Source organism: Sus scrofa, chromosome 9 (genome assembly GCF_054392235.1).
Source record: "Sus scrofa isolate SSC_HxYL_T2T_F1_AM1 chromosome 9, Sscrofa_HxYL_maternal_Yorkshire_Landrace_v2.0, whole genome shotgun sequence".
NCBI lineage: Eukaryota > Metazoa > Chordata > Mammalia > Artiodactyla > Suidae > Sus > Sus scrofa.
The window spans coordinates 43,599,671-43,610,864 of NC_139391.1; positions in this window are offsets into that span (position 1 = coordinate 43,599,671).

The window sequence follows — 11,194 nt, forward strand, 5'->3', positions numbered from 1 at the left end:
TTGATTGTTCTAATTGGAACTAAGTAGCTGGTGAGGCCTTTGAGGAATCAGCGTAGTGGTCAAAGAAGCAGGCTTCAGCCCCAGGCAACTGGATCAAACCCTGCTCCAATACCTATCAGTGGGTGACCTGGGCAAGTTCAGCCACTGTAGGTAGCTCCGTGGCTTTATCTCTAGCATGAGGACAGCAGAGCACCTCCTCATGCAGTTGTTGGGAGAATCAGGAATAACACCATCAGAGAGCTTGGAGCACGCTCTGCCCTGCTCTGCCCCTCCCTCCCCGCCTTGGTGCCTGGTGCTTGGCTACTCTGAGCAATTCCCCGGGGCTTCATGTTGAAGGCCTATCCTGCCCCAAGCTCTATGGAAAATACAAAAACAAACCAGGCCTACTCTTAGCCTTGGGTGTACATTGAAATCAACACAGCCCAGAAGGAGATCAGGTGCCATTTCTGAAATGGAAGTCAAGTATTTATAAAAAGAGATCAGTCCTGACTAGATGGGGTCTAAGATGGAGAAAGGCAGCTGGAGCTTGAGGAACAGGACTGAAGAGAAAAAGGTTCCCAAAAAGAGCATATGAATTGAAAGAGTGAGGCCCAGCCCTTAATCCCACGGTGCTCCATAGACTAGGGCCACCCTTCCCTTCCCCCGCACCCATTCTTTTTTTCTTTTTAATGAAAGTATAGTTGATTTACAGTGTTTCAGGTGTACAACAAAGTGATTCATTTATATTTTTTCAGATTCTTTTCCATTATAGCTTCTTATAAGATACTGAATTTAGCCCCCTGTGCTATTCAGTAGGCCCTTGTTGTTTATCTGTTTTATACATAGGAGTGTGTGTATGTTAATTCCAAATCCTTAATGGGTGCCTCTCCCCACTTTCCCCCCTGTTTCTGTTTTGTAAATAAGTTCATGTGTCTCTTTTTTTAAGATGCCTCATGTAAATGCTATCATGCGATGTTTGTCTTTGGCTCACTTAGTATGGTAATCTCTACACCCATCCATGTTGCTGCAAATTGCATTATTTCATTCCCCCTCCAGGCATGCTTTTTTTTCTTCTCTCTCCTTTGATTTCCCTCCCTCCCTCCCTCCTTTCCTCCCTTACTCCCTTCCTTCTTTCTGGCAGGGTGCTATTTCTGGAATTTAAATAAGAACCCCTTCTGCCCACCCCCGCCCTCACAAACACACTCCAGCATCTCTGTCCCCAACCCACATCATGACACCAAGACTCAGCTTTGCTTGTTCCTGGAAGTCTGGACAGATAATTTCGCGGGGGCCTAAAAGTGAGAGAAAGAACAGCAGAAATAATCCTCAGGCCAAGAGACAGACTTGTCTCCCAAGGAGGAAAATAAAGCCAGGAAAGAATTCACTCACAAACCTTTTGAAGGGACTTGGGGGAAAGTGGAGAGATTTTTTTTTCCCCCCTTCTCTTTCAGGAAAAAAGCTTTTAAAATAAATAGCTGACAGCATCTCTTATTTGAGTAATTCTTTGCTGGTTATAAATGTGCCACTCTAGAGTGCTTTATTTAGAAGTTAAAAAAAAAAAAGTGTATTCTCCAGAAAAGAGCTCAGTGTCACCCAGGAGAGCAAGGCTCCCTCTCCCATGGCCCTCCTGATGCCCAGCTTCAGACAGTCATATATTCGCCTATAATCTTATTTAGTTTACAATTTTTTTAAAAAAAACGAGGAGAGACAGCTGGTTCTCCCACACACATCTGACATTTTCCTTTATGCCTGGTTTAACTTTTTTATGACAGCCTTTGTTCACTCCATTGGAGAATTTCTCTCTTCAAATGAGCTTTGTGTTTTATGTTTGAATTTTTTTTCTTTAGACAAATCTGATAATTTTTCAAGTTAAAATGTGTACACTTGAACCCTCTAGGAAGTTTTAGGATCCATCTGATTGACACAGAAATCTGAGTTTTTTCCGGCTCAAGTCCCCATATCAAACTGCACGCTTAAAAAAATAATAATAAAAAGCAAGTGATCTATTTCAACTTGTTTTTAAGCAAAAACCTTCAGCCTCTCCATTTCCTAAGCAGTTGATGAGCATCTTTGCACGCTCCCTACTTTTTTGTGTGACATGCAGGTAAGAGGGCTGGAGTACCAGGTAGCTCATCTTGGGGTGGCCAAGACAGGCCAGCTTGGTGTCCTTTCTCTTCCCAAGTAGGGAGATGGGATTTCCCCCTGGTGGCTGGTGGCTGCTTCATCCCAGGCCAGAGGGTCCTTGCTGGGCCCCTGTTAGGCTCATCAACTTGTGAGCTCACACAGTGCCCTAGAGACATGTGGACTTTGGAGCCAAGCACTTGAGTTTGAACTTGTCCTGTCCTTTACTGACTGAATCACCTTAGGATGCCTGCTTGACCTCTCTGTGCCTTGGTTTAATCCCGTCTGTAAGAAGAAGTTAGCTGAAATCTGCCGCAGGTTGTATCGGCGAGATCATACATGTGCTTGGTAAACAGGCCATCCCTGTGTGATGTTATTTGCTGGTTTAATGTAGAGGGAAACCAGATCGCTTAACGCCTCACCTCTTAAGTGGGCCAGCTGGAGGCAGAATGTAAGGTTCAACCCCTCATTCCAAGCTCATCATACCCTGAATTCCAGGGTTCAGGTAAATATACAGGGATAACAACGACCCGCTCTGCACACTCAGCCCTCCCCTGAAACCACTAGCTCTGAGGTTCAGGGGCATCTGTGACCTATAAGAGCTTCATTTCTTTTGATCTGGGCACACTGGAGCCATATAAGTAAACCCACCCATTGGTGGGGTGTGGATCTTTTAATCTCTAGTTGTATTCAGAATGTGATCCCTAGACCAACAACACTGGCATCCCTTGGAGCTCGTTAGAGGTACAGAATCCCAGTCTGTCCCCCAGACCTACCAAATCATCATCTGCCTATTAACAGGACCCCAGGGAATTTGTATGACATCAGGGTTTGAGGAGCACAGCCCCAGGATATGGTAATATTGCAGGAGGGCAGGTTGTGGCCGAGGAAGGCCCTCCCATCCCCTGATCCTGCTGCTGGGGACCTGGAGCACCTTACTCATAAAGCACCCCTAGACAGAGGCCAGAGACTAAGGGGTTGTTCCATCACTGGAGACTCCTCGGCTCTTTTCCTTTATCCCCCTAACCCTGCTGCAACACGCTAAGTTTCAGTAGAATCAGATATTGAAGGGTTGAGTCTAAAGGTGGGAAGTTCAGCTGAGTTCTGAGGTGAGAGTCTAAGAGTGTTCCTAAGACTCCTGACATCTCTACTGAGCTCGACGGTTTGCATAGATCACATGACTTGATCCTCTGAAGACCTGGGTGGGGAGGGGCGGGTAGGTCTTCAGAGAAGGGAAAGGATCTGCTTAGTCCACTCACGAGTCGATGGTAAGATGAGGCTCGGACTGTTTCTGGCGTGCACAGTGAATTATGAATCTGTGCCCCTTAGATGAAACCCAGAGAGAATTTGCATGTCTTCTTCAACTAAGGTATCTGTGGAGTCTAGAGATATTTGACAGAGGCTTGTAGCCCAATCAATACTAAATCAATTAATTTAGCCTTCCAAATAGCCCGGTCCACTCACCCAGGGCTAGGGACTCAACTCCTGGAGTGGCATCAAAGCTGCGGACACCACTAGCCAATCAGTCCTTGGCATTGATTGAACGCCCACTGTGGGCAGCACATCACACCAGGCGTCATCAGGGAGGGGCCGAGGGGCGGGTCGAAGAAATGCACTCTGGAAACAGGAAGGAGGATGGGGTCCAAAATGCTGGTCCACCTGAGTCTCGTGCCAGCAAAAATAAATTCTCTCCTCAGTTGAGTAAGTATGCTTTCTTTTGTTAGAATATTAAAAAAAAAAAAAAATCCTAATAACAGTGAGTAACCCTCTTTTGCCTCAGCTGCCAGAAAACCCAGAGGAAATCTGCCCAAATGGTGTAATCAATTCATTCCAGAAGCACAGAGCATCTACGGCTCTTCCTCCGACAGGCTCTCTTCCTTGGTATTTTGTGTTTCGGTGTGAAAATCACTTTGAATGCTTTTCTGGTCATAGCAAGGGCACAAAACACCCACAACTTTGAGGCATCTCCCACTCTGTTTGGGGTGGTGGAGGAAAGGCATGCCTTACCTTCATGAGGGGTCTGATGTGGGGCTAGATGCCTCGACTGAGAATTGAGAGTCTGGGGCCTCAGTTATTTTAGGATTTGAGGGGTGCTGTTGGGCACAAATCATTTTCCTTTTCTGGGCCACAATTTCTTCATTCACAAACTGGGGAGGTGAGACTAGCTCCGAAGTATTTCCAGGAGTAAAAGGGAAACAGAAGAACAGGCACGAGTTAGTAGAAATGCAGAGAGTGATAATATGAACATAATTGGTTGTTGCGTCTGAGAGGAAGTTCTGCTGAAGCTTTGAACCAGGTATGGAAGTCAGATATTAGTGTGTGTGTCTCTGCAGGGGATGAGGGGACAGAAGGAAGAGGCTGTTCACGCTGTAGCAGATGAAAGGGGAAAAGGCCACAATTTCCTCCCTTTTGGCCTCGTTTGCAGAGGTGGAATCCAGGAGAATATTTCTCCACTCCTTGACCTGAGTAGATCATATGACTTCCTTTGGCCAAAGGGACATTAGCAAATATGACCTAGCAGGACCAAATACGTGCTTTTGGTGTTGTCCTCTGGAGGCTTTTGGAACCCGACTACCTGAGCTAGTGGCTAGATTGTGAGAGGCATAGGACCCATCACCTTCATAACCAACCACCAGAAGCACGATCGGGGCCACCAGTGCTACCAACCCATCTGCACATCAGTGAGCCCAGCCGAGATTAGCCTAGCCCAGCCCAAATCCGAATTGCCCAGAAGAAATATGGTCTAAAGAAATGATGGTTCTTTCAAGCGGCATGGTTTATTTATTATACAGCAAAAGCTACCTGGTAACACCAGATGGGAGGGCAAATAGAAGGCAGGAGAGTTGGAACCAGCATATCCCAGTTGGGGAGCCTGCTGGGGCTCAAAGGTAGCTGGGGCCTTTTTCTCTACATTTGCAAAGCTGGATGACTTCACACCCTCCCAACCCTTCTCCCTGTCCCCACCCTTCTTTCTTCTCTCTTTATCCATCATGCTTCCAGCAGAGGCAGGAAGCAGGCGTTCTCATTCTTGGCTTCTCGCACCTGCTAAAGGGAGAGAGAGAGGATTAGCTGTGGTAGACCAGACCGAGGAGCAGGACGCCTGATAATTAACCCATCCTCCTACATACCCGGGCCTCCAACAAAAGGAGCTGTACAAATCGACCCGATGAAATTATCGGTGCTAATCTCCCAGCCCCTCCTTAATGCTGTCCCTCTCTTGGCCAGCACCTGGCAGGGCCTGTTAAGCCATCACATTCTCCCCCCGCCACCCCCAGCCCTGTCCCCACTCTCCTTTTCTCTCTTTCTCAAGTTGTTACCGCACAGGCATCACGGAAGGAATCAAACAGGGACAGGTCCTATTGTTCAGCAAAGAGGCAAGAAAAAAAAATAATCAAAAAAAGCAGGGGACTTAAAAAAGACCAGAATTATTTCTCAAATAGAATGGGAAAATCTAACATGCCTTATCACTACGGAGAACAAGCCCTGTGCAAACGCCCAGGCCTCTGACTGGCATGCCGGTTGTTTTGAATAGACGCATGACATTGTCAAAGAAGCTGCCATTGTGTTGTTGAAAGGCACTTGCAACATTGCATAAAAATCAGGCGTTCGTGTCACCCTCAGACTAGTCAAAGCTGCTGTTTTTTCTTTCTTTCTTTCTTTTTGAAAGAAGGAAAATAAGAAATGTCCCTAGAATAAGACCTTCAAAGCCAGATAAATGTTATTCCTGAAAGACATCGGAAACTGGGCACCCAAGCAAAGCCACCAACTAAAGAGGGATTCTATTTGGAAAAGATGCCACTAGGGCAATGAGTAGGTAAGAGACTGGTATGGGGCTAGAGCCTCGGATTTTTTTCAGAGATTGAAAGCTTCAGGCTTGACTTGCTGTCCAATCCTTCTGGAATTGGTCAGTCTTCTTGCAGGCTTCTCTTTTCACTGTTAACTTCCATTGTGAGTTGTTATGTAATTTACACATGCTGTTTTCCAAGACCCCTAAAGAGTGTCTTTCTCATCTCCTTCTCTCCTCAGTGAGGATGGGACATTTCAGGAATTCCAAAGGCATCTAAATTCATCTCCCAGGGAATATTCTTGTCTCCAGACACCCTGAAACCACCCTGGGAAACTTGGAGAGAGCTGACCAGGGCTCGTCCTCAGATTCACCTCTTCGTTGCAAATAGCCTGCAGCTCTCACAGTTTGCCTGGAGCGACCAATGATGACCATAGGTAAAAGGATTGATATTCTCCGGGTGAACCAGATAAATTCTCTTCCATGGACTGGAGATGCTAGAACTTGGAAAAGTCAACAGAGAGGGGCATGACATGTTCTGCCTGGTCATGGCATTGAGAGACCACTTTTCCAGTTGCCTGAAGTCTAACTGCAGGAGGTAAGATTCAGGAGCCTCCGGAGAAGGTAGAAGAGTTATACACGCACCGAAAGCCCAGACTGTGTTCTAATCGATTGCTGTCCCTTACAGTTCCACAGATTCAACCTTTAAGAAGATGGAAGAATTGAACTATAATATTGATTTGACTTCTTGTGCACCCATGGGAAGGGGGCAGCCTGGGAAACTAGTTCTGGGTGGGCTTCTGGCCGATGGATACTCCCTAATTGCAGGCTTTGATTAGTTCAGCTGCTTCTAGATTTCTGGCTGTTAACAAATGGCCCTTAGTTGGTGCCTGCTATTCTCAGAGAGATGAGAAGCTTCTTTGCACCTAAGGGCCACCCCTACAGGCTGCCGACTTCATCTCTCAAAGCATGGGTACAGGGAAGGAACCACAGATCGGAAAGGCTGGTCTCGGCTCTACCTGCCAGCTTGCTCTTGGGTTGGCCACTGATCTGCTTTGACTCTTAGCACCTTCATAGGTACGATTTACTTCATTTTACTTATTTATTAGTGCCCCACTTGTTCCAGAACAGATTTAAGGTGGCTTATCTGTAAAATGAAGGGATTAGACTAGATACCCTCCCAGCTCTAGGAGGCTCTGACAGTCTTGCTTTGCCACAAGACTTTCCAGAGTCTGTAGTTCAATTCCAAGTCAGAGGGATGCCAGCTGCCCTTCAAGTGTAAGTGATTCATAGTCACAGAGGGGCTTGGGGACTGGTGGGGGAGATGTGTGCTTTGTGCTACGGTAATGCTTCGTGCTTAGGGGTTCACGCCAGCAAACCAAATTCCAGGTAGTAACAAATTTCATATTCACCCAGTTTTAATAGCAAAGTGTTTCAACATTGAAGCAACGTCCAAGCCTTTCCTTACAAAGTCTCATTCATTTTTAAATACTCAGCAAAATAATACAGACCCTTACTGATTCCCAGCTATGTAGGGTCTGTTTGGGACATCCTGCACCTCTGCCATCACTCACGGGTCACAGGAACTTGAAGTCTGAGAGTCCATTTGGGGCACTTCATCCTAAAAGAGACCCTGACAGAGGGATGTTTGCCCTGAGAAGACGATCAAGGAAAGAATGGTCCGGAACCAGTGATTTCTGAGGAAGGATGGAAGTGGGGATGGTTAGCTCAGAAAGGGAGGGCTTCCCCAGTTGACAGAGCTGCCATGCTGAAAAGGGGTCCATGGAGCTGCCATCAGTGGGATGGGGTGTCTTGAGAGGTGGTGAGCCAGCACCACTGCAAGTGTCCACGAGTGGCCGTGTGAGGGCGCCACAGGAGGAATGAATGCCTCACTTGTCCAATTTAGCAAATGCTCGCCGAATGCCTACTAGGAAGCCAGCTCTGCTCTGAGGTAGATACAATGGGAAATGCAAAAGCAAACAACCCTTTGCTATTGAATAGAATTCGTCTGGTTACAAGCAGCAGAAATCGACTGGAGACGCTAGTCAAAGTGAGCGTTGATTATAAAGATGCAGTGATGACCTTTATAAGAAGGTCCAAAGGTGTTGCTGAAGCAAAAGCCAGAGTCAGGTCCAGGAACACCAGCAGGATTCATATCTCTGCTCCCTTTGGCATGTCCTTTCATTCTTCTGCTCTCTCCTTCTCTGAGGAGCCAGGTTTGTCTGCTCTCCTGTCCTCTTAGTTGAAAGCCTGGCAGTTGACATATCCCAGGTCTAACTTTCTGTCTCTCCCCAGTCCTCATCTTTGACAAAAGTACACTAATTGGTCCAACTTGGGTCAGTTGCCCAGGTACTCACTATTGACAAGCACGGTTCCTGGAGGGCACTGCTGTCACATATGGGTTAGCTGTAAGTCGGAGGGTTGCCAGAAAGGAATAGAGACTGGAAAAGAAAGTAAAGAATGTCCACTGTAAAGGCACAGCTCTTAAAATCAAGGAGATTGGAGTCCAGAAGGGAAAGGAGGCTCATGAACCATGAACTCTCGGATAAGCTCGACTGTGGCACGTGTCACAACTGAGATGTCAGGTCGAGACCGTGCACAGGAGGGATGAATTTGATAGGCAAAACCAGAAGGCTTCATGGCAGCAGCATCCCAACAGGGCAGATAGTCTTTTGTTTCTTTGGTGGTAATACATTTTTAGCTTCACAGAGTAAATAAATACATTCTCCTTATGTAAAAAATGTATCGTCTCCTCGTAATTAATCATGACACATATTCTTTTAGACTATGTCCTTAAATTTACATTAATGTAAACATCTTGAATATAAATATATGTGACTTTTACATATGTTTTACATAAATAAAATACTATACATATTATGATTCAACTCACTAATACTTCTTGAAGAGCTACTCATAATACCACCTCTTAGAATTTATTCTATTCTTTGAAACTAATGCATATTATTCTGTCATATGACTATATTGCCACTTATTTGACTATAATACAATTTACGTACCCGTCAAATGATGGGAATCTTGGATTTTTTTTCATTTCTCACTTTAAAAATGCTGCAGTGGGCATCTTTGCACATACCTTTTTGTGCAGGAGCACAAGTATTTCTCTGGATACAGAGACGTGGAATTGCTGGCTCACAGTATATGCACACTGAAAATTTCATGGCAGTAGAAAAACTGAACTCCAAAGCAACAATCCCAATTTGTTTTCCCGCCTAAGTGTACATGGGTGTGTTTGCCGACACTCACACTTTATAAACCATTCTTGAGTGAAAAGAGGTATCTCAATGTTGCATTGATGGTCATTTCCCACATTACCAGTGTGCTGAATATCTTCTGGTTGCTCTTCCAGACCGGCTCTCCACATGTCTCCACCCTGTTCTCTGGGAAGCTGGGCTGTAAGGACCACATCAGAAGGTCCAGAGGACAGAAGGAGAACTGGAGGTGAATGAAGTTTATTCCTTCTCCTTCTCTGCCAGTTCCCAGTGGGCTAGGGCACCCCTTTACCCAAAGCCACATTCCCTATCTCCAGCCCTCTCCACACAATGCTCCCCGGCTTCTACTCTTTTGTACCTTCAGGCCGTGGGGAGGTAGCAGCTTCCTATATGTCCAACCATCTATATCACTGGTATTGTTTTGCTACTCGTCCTATCAATTAGTGAGATGGAGTTGTTAAAATAAAAACTATACTTATGAATTTCCCTATTTCTCCCTTTAGACTGGTTGAGTTTTACTGAAGCTCAGTTATTAGGTACAGAGATATTTAAGATTATAAAGGAGGGTTTTTTTGTTGTGATGGATTGACCAATTATTGAATAACGTTTTATTTCCAGTAATATTTTAGTCTTGAAATCAATTTTTTTTCTGATAGAAATGGAGCTTACAAGCTTTTTTATGCTTATTCTTTGAAGTTTACAACTTTTATTTTTAACCTCTCTATGTTTTTAAATACTTTTAAACACCATACAGTTGGTTTTTTAATGCCTTTCTAGAGAGGAAGGAGATAAGTGCTATTTATTATGGTAAATGCATATCAAACTTATATATATACACATATATGCATATACATATATACACATATACAAGTATACATATATATATATAATATAAAGTATACATAATGTAAAATTATGGGCCCAGGATAGTATACCATTCCTTGCTTATTTCTTTAAATCCAGTTCACATCTTTATAAATAGTTCCTTCACTAAACTTTCTTCAAATTTCCTGGTTTTACCCTCTGTTTTCTGCTGGGTTCTCGAGGGATAAAAAACAGCGAGGCTAAATATCCAGGTCTTTTTTGGCCTTATTAATGTCTTCTGTGAATTTCCTGTTCATGCATTCTGCCCACTGTGTCTTTCTTGTTAGAGTGACTCCTTGATTTGTAAGTAGTTTTCATGTAACTTCTATACAAATAATTTATCGTCTATTATACAGGTTGAAAATATTTTTGCCTTTCAAACTTTGTTCTTGGCATTTTTGTAACTAATAAGTTTCTTTCTTTCTTTTTTTTTTTTTTTTTTTTTTTTTTTTTTTGTCTTTTGTCCTTTTAGGGCCACTCCCATGGCATACGGAGGTTCCCAGGCTAGGGGTGTAATCGGAGCTACAGCTGCCGGCCTACACAAGAGCCACAGCAACGCCAGATCCGAGCCGCATCTGTGACCTACACCACAGCTCATGGCAATGCCGGATGCTTAACCCACTGAGCAAGGCCAGGTATTGAACCCACAACCTCATGGTTCCTAGTCAGATTTGTTTCTGCTGTGCCACAATGAGAAACCCTTCAATTTTTGATGTGGTTAAACTTAGCAATATTTTCACTCTGTATTAGTCAGAGGTCAGGGGTTTCTATACCTGGCCAGAGAGTAAATATTTTCAGTTTTGGGAATTATATGGTTACAACAACTCAACGCCATCATTGTAGCACAAAAGTATCCAGAGACAAGACATAAACAATGAAGGTGGCTGTGTCCCAGTAAATTTTTTTATAAAAATAGGTGGTGAGCCTACCCCTGCACTCTATCTTCTGCATATTTTAATTTATTTAAGAAGTATCTCCCTACTCTAAGGTCATAAACACATTATTCTATAGTCTTTTCTAAATATTAGGGATATTTTTATGTTTAGATTGTTTAAGTTATTTGGAATTGATTTTTGTGACTGGTAGAATCTAGCTCTATTTTTTTTTCCTCAATGAATAGTCAATTGTCCCACCCCAATTGATGTGAAATGCCACTTTCTTTATTTACTCAACAAATATTTATTGAGTGTTTACTACGTACCCGGCAAATATA